We start from the raw sequence: 8,120 nt of genomic DNA, 5'->3' as shown, positions 1-8,120 counted from the left end.
TCTAGATCCTTGCCTAACTGAAAATAGCTTTACCTTCTAGGGCATTTTATGCAAGGTATGTCATTCTGCCTTTATTTTCTCCTGGGACTTGGAATACGTGACTCTGTGTATTCTTCTATCCAGGTGGTCCATCCTTGTTATTTCACAGAGACTTGGTTTCTCTTCTTTCTGAAAGGGTTTATGATATTTTTCTCTTATCCTTGGTGTTAAGAAAATTTTTTATGCTTGTCTAGATTTTCAAGCCTCCTTCATTCAACAGCTTGGCCCTTCAACATCTTTCAATAATGATAAGAACAATTATAGTGTTAATAGCTGGCATGGAGGTTTACCATGTGGCTGACCCAGTAATACTTTCCACGACACTGTCCTAGATAGTATTGTTATACCCATTTTACAGAATAGGAAACTGAGCCCCCCCACACAACCACCCCCCCACACACAAAACTTTTTCTCCAGCCCTGGAAATTATTTTACTATTACTTCTTTTAGAAGTTCCTCCATTTCATTCTCTTTGCCAGCTCTTATTTATCAGGTATTGGGGTCTGAAATCTACCTCAATGTCTGATTCTTTGTCCTGGGCACCATGTTTGCGGAGATTTCCTCAGCTTGATTGCTGGCCTCGTGAACCCCCTTTCTGTGGTGCCCCTTCTGAGACTGAGCTCATCTATGGAGGCATCACCTCCCAAGTCCAAACAACCTCAGCATCACTCTCCACCTGGAGACTGGTGATCAAGAAGGGCCACAGACTTCTCTTTTGATACGGTGGATAAGAATCCACCTCCCAATGTGGTGTACATGGGTTCAATCCCTGATCCAGAAAGATTCCACATGCTTCAGATCAACTAAGCCCATGCACCACAGCTACTGAGCTTGTACTCCAGACCCCGGGAGCTGCAACTACGGAGCCCATGTGCTGCAATTACTGAAGTCCTCCTGCCTGGAGCCTGTGCTCCACAACAAGAGAAACCACTGCAATGAGAAGCCCATGCTCTGCAGCTAGAGAAAGCCCATGCAAAGCAATAAAGACCTAGCATAGCCAAAAATAAAGAAATAAGGGGCCACACCATCTGCCCACTCCACACCCAATATTTACACTGATGGCTGCCCCACCCTCAGCTCTCTCTGGACCCCCACCCCCAGCCCTTTCTGAGTTAGACACACACCTAGACTCCACACTACCATTTTTTTCTTCTTTGGAGCAGCAGTGCTTGTTGTTAATTCTTTCCCATTTGCCTTCCATCATCTAAAGATTTTTTTAAAATAACGTCTGGGCCGCCAAGGGCATGCTTCTTGTTGTCCAGTGCTATTATGAACTGTTTATTCCAATGACATGCAGGAACTTGGAGCAGAAAGATGTACAGGTGCTTGGTTGCCATTTGCAAAGGGATGCAAAGAGCAGAGACTCCAGTCACCTTGAGATTTGAGGACTCACTGAAGAGCACGTGTAGCCGTGAGGTAGACAGGTGTCTCTGGCTTGTGGCCAGGCTTCTCAGGATAATGGGCATCACGCCTGGCTGCATCCCTAAGGGTCTGAAAAGCTCTTTAAGAACTGGAAAGCCATTGAGGAATCAAGTTCCCCATCAACCTTCAGCTGCAGAAATTGGAGGATGACAGCTCTGAAGCTTCACCATTCACTCGCTCTCTGCTTCTACTCCTGCTACCAAGCAAGGCGTCCCTTTGCATCTTGACCTTAAATTTCTCAGAGAAAAGATATGATTGATCTAGACAGTCACTGCTTTTTTTTAAGATTTGCTCATTTATTTTTGGCTGTGCTGGGTCTTTGCCTTTGTTGCTGTGTGCGGGCTTCCTCTAGCTGTGAGAGCAGGGGCTACTCTCTAGCTGTAGTGCTCGGGTTTCTCCTATTGTGGAGCACGGGCTCTACATGCACAGACTTCAGTAGTCGTGATGCATGGGCTCAGAAATTGCAGTTCTCAGGCTCTAGAGTCCTGTCTCAGTAGCTGTGGCACCCAGGCTACTTGCCACATGGCACGTGGGATCTCCCTGGACCAGCAATCAATTCTCTGCACTGGCAAGCAGATTCTTAACCACCAGACCACCAGGGAAGCCCCAGACAGCCACTATTATTCCTGTTGCTAGAATACCTCAGTAGCCATAACCAACCCACAGGCTGACCTCTCTGGTCCAACCACATGGTCCACACACGGAATCCCTTGATGTGGACCACAGTTGATGCCCCATGATGTCTCCCAAAGGATGGTTCCAGATCTAAAGGCTTGGAGCCTATGGGAGTGTCTGCAGAGCTTGTCAGTAAGACCAACACTCTTTATATGAACCACCCAACTAGAAAGAAAAACACTCCTGCCTCCCATTGAATTCACATTCCCCAGAAAAAGCAGCTGGTCTACCAGCCTAGGCATCCATCTCCATGGGGAGGAATGAGAGGATGAGAGGGAAGATTTAGGGTCAGAAATACCAGAGGAATCATGCCAGGAAGGATATTATACTGCTTCTGAAAACACACACATGGGGTGGCTCCCTGGTTCATAATGGTGCCCCCTTCTCTGGGAATTACCCCAGTACATGGTAGCGGGGTCCCCTTGGGCACAGATGGTCGACTGATAGCGAGCTGGGCACTTGACCCAAGCTGAACTAATCAAATTCACTCTCCCCTCCTGGGAATTTGAAACTGAAAGAAAACCCGAAACTAACACAGACCTGGCCATGGACTAAGCCCTGATCTGGTCAGAGATTGCCCTGCATGAAAATCTAAGCAGACACCGCTGGTCAGAATCTCCTTAAAAAGACCTGATGGAGACTTCCCATGGTTAAGAATCCACCATATAATGTAGGGGACTGGGGTTCAATCCCTGGTCGGGGAACGAAGGTCCCACAAGCTTTGGGGCAACTAAGCCCGCACACCGACACTGCTGAGCCCGTGTGCCACCACTAGAGAATCCACGCGCAGCAACGAAAGATCCCACATGCTACAGCCCAGATCACGCGTGCCACAACTTAGACCCAGCGCAGCCAAATAAATAAACATTCCTGCTCATGACTCACCCCTTCCTGCTTATGACTCACCTGTGGCTTCCCACAACCCCCCAGAGAAGGCCCAACCTCCCGACGTGGTGTTCCAGGCCCTACCTGATCTCGCCCCGGACCATTCCCAGTCCCCTCCTTGCACCAGGCTTCACCAATGAAGAAAGAGAATTTCTTTCTCATGGAGATGATTTCTCCCAAGTTCTCTTGGGCCTCCAAGGGGAAATGATAGCTTTATTTCTTCAGAGTCTGTCATTTCATACAGTGGAGGGGGGGTTATAATTACATATTGCAAATTGAAGCTGTTATTAATCAAAGCATCCCTGAAAATATCAAAAAAAAATGTAATGTGACATCTCAGCGCTCCTCTCTCGCTGGCCCCCGTGCACTTCCAAAAGGAAGCTGACCTTTTCCGCCGCCGAATTATAAATGTCAGAATTGCATGGCGCCATCCCTCAATTACTGTCACCTTGAAAGGGAAGAACGCTGGAGGCCTCACACTTAAGTATTTTCAATCACAGATATATTTCAAACACTCTGTCTCCTTAGAGAGGAGTGCTGGGCTCTAAAAAGCTGGTGTAGCCCCCACTGTGGCTTCCGCACCATGTGCAGTGACCCAGAAAGTCAGCAACTTGGGGATTGATCAGAACTGCATATCTGATCTCCTCCTGTTCCAACAAACTAAAGATTTAATTTTTCTTCAAATGCTATTCCCGGAAGGACAGAGATGCCTATCTCCTAAATACAGATAATTGTAGTTTGCTTTTCCTTTTACTTAAATCGTGTTTTTATTCTGCAACTTTAAATAAGAAATTGAAAAAAAAAAAAACTCTTTCTGATCATGTATCTATTCTTCATTCAAGGTCTCCATCCAATCAGGAGATGGAAAGGGCTGAGTCCAATAAGTAGAGAAAAGCAATTCCATGTTCTAGGCTGATGCGATGCTATGGTATTTATAGTACAAAATGTTGAATTAGCATCTTTACATGTTACGATATAATTTCTTCCTCTGTTTCCTGTAACCTGTATTTACAGTGGGGAATTTTTTTCCTTCTGCACTAAATTAACAAGGTATATTATTGGATTTTAGTTATTACAAAACATGGGCCATCAATATCATTCTCTCTCTTTTTTTCACTGAACACCCTGGGTCTGATTCAAGTAGGGAAGTCTGGCCCCATCACAAATATGAGAGTTATGAATTCAGTGTGCTTTGCCAGGGAGCTTTGCTTCACTGAGTCTGTTCTCTGCAGACATCCTGTCTGCTTCCAGGTTCAATGGCGCCTTGTGGTCATTAGGGTGGTCGGAGCCAAGGGCAGCCTGTCCCATGAGCCTCACCGGTTGGTGGCTGGCCTATATACTGGCCCATTACACTCGAACATGTGGCAGAACTTGTCCCCTCCTTGGGAACCTGGTGTCTCTGATTCTTCACCCCCATGCCAGAAAGTGGGGCACAGGTGTAGCTGGATGGAAGGATGTTTTTTTCAGGTGAAGCAGTCACTGATCCTAAACCAACATTTCAAAGGCAATATGTTGATGCACCAATTGTCCAGAGTGCAATGAAAAGACAAACTTGACAGGAGACAAGACTGTGAGGTGGGCAGAATGTTGGGTGACCAACCGTCCTGGTTTATCTGCTGCTGCTACTGCTGCTAAGTCGCTTCAGTCGTGTCCGACTCTGTGCGACCCCAGAGACGGCAGCCCACCAGGCTCCCCCATCCCTGGGATTCTCCAGGCAAGAACACTGGAGTGGGTTGCCATTTCCTTCTCCAATGCATGAAAGTGAAAGTGAAGTCTCTCAGTCAGGTCTGACTCTTAGCGACCCCATGGACTGCAGCCTACCAGGCTCCTCCGTCCATGGGATTTTCCAGGCAAGAGTACTGAAGTGGGGTGCCATTGCCTTCTCCTGGTTTACCTGGGACTGGGGAATTTCTCAGGACTAAAACCAGGACTCTCCCAGGTGAACCAGGATGGTCAGTCACCTCAGAAGATGATAGTCTTTCTATGCACCTCTGTTTAGTCCCACTCACCTAGATGTTAGAACCTGGCCAAGCCTTTGAGTGGGGAGGCCAGGAGAATACCCAGGACCTATTGTGAGCACATCAGCAATACCCATGGGAAGACAGGTTTTGATGGGACACCCACATTGCCCCAAGAGGGGCTTTAGGATAAGATCACTAGGCACATTGTGCCTATAGAGGTTTCACCAGAGCCTGCTCCAAAATTCAGTGGGGAGCCAAGCCTGGATCAGGCTCAGAGACCAGCAAAGCCAGAATTTGGAAGGCAGGGCTGGTTCTTGCATCTCTTCTGGGGCTTGGCCCCAACTTATGGCCTTGACTATAACTGGAGGTTACTTTCATCCTCGTCCAACTCTGTGTGACTCTGGATCCCCCACTCTCTTTCTGATTATTTCACCATTTCACTCTTGTGCTCAAAAGCCCTCCAGCGGCTCCCTGTCTCTCTATTTTAAAAAAAAAGAAAATCGTTTATTTGGCTGCACCAGGTCTTAGTTGCAGCATGAAGTATCTTTAGTTGTGGCATGTGAACTCTTAGTCACGACATGTGGGATCTAGTTTCCCGACCAGGGATCTAACCTGGGTCCCTGCATTGGGAACATGGAGTCCAATCCACTGGACCACCAGGGAAGTCCCTCCCCATCTCCCTTAGAAGCCAAGGTTCTCATGGTACCTGTAGGGCCCAACTGCCTCTCCAGCCTCATCTTCCTCACTCCCTCTGTTGCAGACCAGCTGGCCTCCTGGTTTCTTGAGCATGCCACACACCTGTCTAAGGACTTCTGCAGGTGCTATGCCCCCTGCATAATGGTCTCCCAGGTCCCCCCACAACCAGTTCCCTCACCAGCTCAGGCCTTCCTTATTTTAAATCACATTGCCTCCCACCCACCCCAGTATTCCCCACCCCATCCCCTGCTTCATTTATCTTTAAGGCATTCATCACCTTCACCATCTAATACTAGACACCGTTTTTCTCCTTCCACTCAACTGCAAACTCAGCTAGGGCAGAGATGACTTCAAACTTTTTGATTTTCATGTTTAACTCATTTCTATTTTATTTTTCTGACATTTCAGTATGGAAATTTTCAGACAAGGAAAGTTGAAAAAAATTGCACAATAAGCTCTCATATACCCACCACCCAGATTTACAGCCGTTAACATTTTGCAACATTTGCTTTAGCACATGTCTAACCATCACTCCATCTTTCTCTTTATCCAGCCATCATGCCATCTTATTTTTTGTTTCACTTCAAAGTAAATTGCAGACGTTAGTATCCTTCACCCCTAAACATTCAGAATGCATGTCAGCAACCAGAATTCAGTATTTATGTACAATCCTTTTATATTTTTGGTAGCAAAGTTAACACAGAGTGACATGCATAAATGTCAAGGGTATCATTCAACAAGTTTTTACAAACACATATACCTCTATAACCCAAACTTACCAAGATACAGAATATTACCTCCCCCCAGAAAGTTCTCTCATGACCCTTTTTTTTTTTTGCCAATCTCCAGAAAGCAGGGGGTTTTGATCAGTTCTGTTCACTTGCTGTGGGTCTCTGGTCCTTAAAAAGTTCTCTGGCATATAACAGGTGCTCAATAAATATTCACAGGAAGAATAAATGAATGCAGGGGTGAGAGTCATAGGAACTGAGCTTTTTTGTTCCCTAAGTCCACACAGGGAATGAAAAGTTGGTTTCACATGAGTTTAAAGAAAATTCCTGAGAGACTACCCAGCTCTGAGTATAGAAGCCAGACGAGACTGCATCTCTGGATGGCTCTGCAGGACCCTCCCCCTCCTCACCTGCCCCCGTGTGCCTGGGCAGCAGTTCAGCTTCCCAACCAGCCCATTTCAGGGAATCCACAGGTGCTGGAGTGCATGTGACACACCCAACATGGTGTAAAGATGAGAAGGCATCTTGGGAGGGGGTTTACCACCATCTCCAATGACCATCAGCCCTACCATCCACCTAAAATATAAACCACCATCATTTTCATATTTTTGAGATGGATAGATGATATTTTCTCAGTCTTACACAAAGCGTGAATTAAAAACATTTGGAAAATTCTTTTTAATGATCTCAATTATATATTAATTATTTTAAGCATGTGATTTCTGCAAAGAAAGCCATAAGATCAGTTCCAGCATGACCTTCCCATCAGAGAGGCAGGAGGCACCACCAACAGCAGTGAACAGGATGTGGTTAAACAGCAAACATTATTCCTCTACACACACACACACACACACACACACATGTTGCTCCCCTAGAAGAGCGAATTCACTGTGCTAAACAGGAGGAAACCATGTCACATGTCTGTGGATTCAAGAGAAACTGGACCAGGACAAAGTCCCTTCAATCACAGCTAAAATCCAGGTCAGACAAACTCAGATCCAGAACAGAATCGAGGAATGTGCAGACAGAGGCAGTGCAGACCGCTAAGGAACAGGAAAGTGAAGAGAAGTGGTCCAGGTGTAAAATGGGCAGCAGGGGCTTTACAAAGGGGAGGGCTTGAGAGGCAGAGGGACACCCTGGGCTGCCCTGATGAAAGCAGAGATGCTGAACAATGGAAACACAGTCTCAAACTGTGCCTGGAGCCTGAACTTGAAACCATCACTGACATACTAAGACTTTCAATGCAGTTCAGTTCAGCAAATATTGATGGGGCATCTACTCCATGCCAGGTGCTGGGGCATCCCAGCAAGATTCAAGTGACTGTCTCCAGCCTCCGGCAGCTCCTGGTGGAGGCCACAAGGCAATGGTGCAGTGGGGCTGGGCTCGGATGCACACAGTACACAGGGGTGCCTGCTGCCTTCCCAGGGCAGCCTGGAATGGGGCACAGGGAAGAGGATTAGCAAACCCAGTGGTACCTGGGTGCCTGTTATGGGCCCGAGGAGCCCCTTTTCTCAGGAAGGCGTTCTCCTGACTCCTTGTTGACCATGGCAGACATCATGCTCTATGACTTGTAGCCAAATCTATGGAAGAGGGATGCTAACTGTCAAGTAAACTGCTTCCTGGTGTGGATCTGGTGCTTCCATCCATCTCTAGTCACGCTTTTGTCCTCCAGCTCAGTGTCAGGCTGAGTGGGCAGGGTGGGCCCTTGAGACAG

Source organism: Bos javanicus, chromosome 19 (genome assembly GCF_032452875.1).
Source record: "Bos javanicus breed banteng chromosome 19, ARS-OSU_banteng_1.0, whole genome shotgun sequence".
Classification (NCBI taxonomy): domain Eukaryota; kingdom Metazoa; phylum Chordata; class Mammalia; order Artiodactyla; family Bovidae; genus Bos; species Bos javanicus.
This window is presented reverse-complemented; position numbering follows the sequence as displayed.